Here is a 4,400-nt window from a genome sequence, read left to right as displayed (position 1 = left end):
TACAATCGATGCCGAAACTTATTAAATCAACTCTGATTAACCTCAAATTTTGTACACAGGTCATAAATGACACAATAGACCTATTCTAACTTCTGTAACAAAACTCTGAGCATGGTAACCACAAATTCAACTCTCAATCAAACTTCTCAACTTTCCAAACTTCAAATTTTCCAACTTTTGCCGTTTCAAGCCAAAATCACCTACGAACCTCCAAATCACTATCCGGACACACTCCTAAGTCCAAAATCACCCTACGGAGATATCGAAACCCTCAAAACTCCATTCCTGAGTCGTTTACACATAAGTCAGCTATTTCAACTTAAGGTTCAAACCTTGGAACTAAGTGTCCCAATTCGTTCCAAAATATTCTCGGAACCAAACCAACTACCCCGACAAGTTACATATCAACAATTTATCATAGAATAAGTAGTAAATGTTCATCCTTGAACGGGTCTAGAATCATACCTGGACTCTCAAATCGGCATGGATATCTGCTCCGCATCTACCGCTAGATCTCCCAAGTAGCCTCCTCGACTGGCTGGCCTCTCCACTGCACATTCACTGAAGCAATGTCCTTTGACCTCAACTTTCAAACCTACCAATCCAAAATGACGACCGGTTCTACATCATAAGTCAAATCACCATCCAACTGAACTGTACTGAAGTCCAAAACATGAGACAGATCGCTGACATACTTCTGGATCATGGAAACATGAAACACTGGATAAACACTCGATAGACTAGGCGGCAATGCAATCCTATAAGCCACCTCTCCAACCCTCTAAAGCACCTCAAAAGGCCCAATATACTGAGGGCGCAACTTGCCCTTCTTCCCGAACCTCATGACACACCTATCATGTGCGAAACTCTGAGAAGTACCTTCTCCCCAACCATGTAGGAAAAATCACGAACCTTACGATAGGCGTAGCTCTTCTATCTAGACTGCGCCATGCAAAGCCGATCCTGAATCAATTTAACCTTGTCCAAAGCATCCTGAAATAAGTCAATACCCAATAGCCTAGCCTCACCCAGCTCAAACCAACCCACTGGAGACCAACACTGTCTCCCATACAAAGCCTCATACGGATCCATCTGAATGCTTTATTGGTAGTTGTTGTTGTAAGCAAACTCTGTAAGTGGCAGGAATTGATCGCAAGAACCCCGGAAATCTATTACACAAGTGCGTAGTATATCCTCCAATATCAGAATAGTGAGCTCGGACTATCCGTTCGTCTGAGGGTGGAATGTTGTAATCAACACAACCTGAGTGCCTAACTCTCGCTGCACTACTCTCCAAAATTGCGACGTAAACTGCATGCCCCGATCTGAAATGATGGACACCGGCACACTGTGAAGGCGAACAATCTCGCGGATGTAGATCTCAGCCAACCGCTCTGAAGCATAAGTAGTCCCAACTGGAATGAAATGCACGGACTTGGTCAATCATTCCACAATTACCCAAATAGCATCAAACTTCCTTGAAGTCCGTGGAAGCCCAACTACAAAATCCATGGTGATATGCTCCCATTTCCTCTCCGTAATCTCAAGCCTTTGAAGCAATTCGCCCGGTTTCTGATGCTCGTACTTCACTTGCTGACAATTTAGGCACCGAGCTACAAACCCCACTATGTCTTTCTTCATCATCCTCCACCAATAGTGTTGCCTCAAGTCCTGATACATCTTTGCAGCACCCGGGTGAATGGAATACCGTGAACTGTGGGCCTCCTCAAGAATCAACTCACGTAGTCCATCTACATTGGGTACACAGATCCGACCTTGCATCCATAACACCACATCATCCCGAATGGTAATTTCCTTGGCATCACCGTGTTGAACCATGTCCTTGAGGATAAGCAAATGGGGATCATCTTATTGGTGCTCTATGATGCGATCATATAAGGAAGACCGAGAAACCACACAAGTTAGAACCTGACTAGGATCTGAAACATCTAATCTCATGAACTGATTGGCCAATGCTTGAACATCTGCTGCAAGCGGTCTCTCACCAACAGGAATAAATGCAAGGCTACCCATACTCACTGCCTTTATACTCAAGGCATCGGCTACCACATTGGCCTTCCCGGGATGATACAAAATATATCATAGTCCTTTAGCAGGTCCAACCATCTCCGCTACCTCAAACTCAGATCCTTTTGTTTGAACAAGTGCTGGAGACTCTGATAATCCGTAAATATGCCACAAGACACACCATAGAGATAATGCCTCCAAATCTTCAATGCATGAACGATGGCTGCCAACTCCAAATCATGAACAAGGTAGTTTTTCTCATAAGGCTCCAACTGGCACGAAACATAAGCAATCACCATTCCCTCCTGCATCAAGACACACCCAATACCAATCCGAGAAGCATCACAATACACTGTATAAGAGCCAGAAGTTGAAGGCAAAACTAGAACTGAGTTGTGGTCAAGGCAGTCTTGAGCTTCTGAAATCTCTCCTCACACTCATCCGACCACCTGAATGGAGCACCTTTCTGGGTCAATCTGGTCAAAGGCACTGCAATGGATAAGAAACCCTCTACAAAGCGACGATAATATCCGGCCAAGTCGAGAAAACTTCAAATCTCAGTAGCTGAAGACGGTCTGGGCTAACTCTGAACTGCCTCTATCTTCTTTGGATCCACCTTAATCCCCTCACTAGACATTACGTGCCCTAAGAACGCTACAGAAGTAAGCCACAACTCACACTTGGAAAACTTGGCATAAAACTTCTCCTCCCTCAACCTCTGAAGTACAATCCTCAAATGTTGTACATGCTCTTACTGGCTACGTGAGTACACCAGGATATCATCAATTTATTCTATGACAAACGAATCAAGATATGGATGAAACACACTATTTATAAGATGCATGAATGTTGCTGGGGGTTGGTCAGCCCAAAAGATATCACAAGGAATTCATAGTGACCATAACGGGTCCTGAATGCCGTCTTCAGAATATCCAAGTCCCGAATCTTCAACTCGTGATACCTTGACCTCAAATCAATCTTAGAGAACACCCTCGCTCCCTGAAGCTGGTCAAATAGATCATCAATGCGCAGCAAAGGATACTTGTTCTTGATTGTAAATTTTTTCAACTGCCTATAGTCGATGCACATCCATATAGTACCATCCTTCTTCTTCACAAATAGAACCGGTGCACCCCAAGGTGACACACTAGGCCTAATAAATCCCTTATCAAGAAGCTCCTAAAGTTGTTCTTTCAACTGCTTCAACTCTGCTGGTGTCATACGATACGGAGGAATAGAAATGGGCTAAGTGCCCAGCACCAAGTTAATACCAAAGTCAATGTCCCTGTCGGGTGGCATACTTGGCAGGTCTGCAGGAAACACATCCGGAAAGTCTTGCACTACCTGAACAGAGACCAAATATGACAAACACCCCTTCCCAACCATCCGTTGGGCCTTCAAATATGAAATAACCTTGCTGGGAACATAATCTAGAGAACCTATCCACTAGATCCTTGGCAAACTCAGCATCGCCAATGCCACAGACTTAGCATGACAATCCAGAATGGCATGATATGGAGACAACCAATCCATACCCAAAATCACATCGAAATCAATCATACTAGGCAATAAAAGATCAACTCTAGTCTCCAAAACCCCAATAGTCACTACACATGACCGATATACACGGTCCACAATAGTAGTATCACCCACCGGAGTAGATACATGAATAGGTGAAACTAAGGACTCATAGGGCATATCCAAATAACGAGTAAAATAGGATGATACATAGGAATAAGTAGAACTTGGGTCAAATAATGTGGAAGCATCCCTGTGGCACACTGAAACAATACATATGATCACCGCGTCTGAAGCAACGGCCTCTGGCCTGGTAGGAACAACATAGAATAGAGCCTGACCACCACCTGATCGGCCTCCCCCTCTTGGGTAACCTCTAGCTGCTTGAGCCCCACCCCGAGCTGGTTGAGCAGGTGGTGAAGTAACTGGTGTGGAAGTCACAGCCTGACTCCTATGCTGAACTAAACCTCTCGAAAGGCGGGAACAATGCCTTTTCACATGACCAAACCCTCCACAATCAAAACCACCTCACTCTCACAATGGCGGCAAGTACTGAAGCGGACCCCCGGAATAAGCATAACTACTATAGGAACCTGGTGCAGATGAACCCTGAACTGAAGGAGCACGAGATGAACTTTGAGCTGGGAGTGCACTAAGAGATGACTGTCCCGGGCGAGCACTATATGAACCATGGCTAGCTGATGCACCACGATGAACTAGACCTGCCATCTGAGCGGGCCTATAAGGACCACCCCTGCTGTGGTGGGACTGACCTCAGAAGAAACATCGCCGAAACCACTCGAACCATGAGACCACTTGGCCTCCCTCTCCTTTCTTCTATAAATAGAGGAGTT

This window comes from Nicotiana tomentosiformis, chromosome 12 (genome assembly GCF_000390325.3).
Source record: "Nicotiana tomentosiformis chromosome 12, ASM39032v3, whole genome shotgun sequence".
NCBI lineage: Eukaryota > Viridiplantae > Streptophyta > Magnoliopsida > Solanales > Solanaceae > Nicotiana > Nicotiana tomentosiformis.
The sequence above is the reverse complement of the archived record's forward strand: the minus strand, read 5'-3'. Positions refer to the sequence as shown.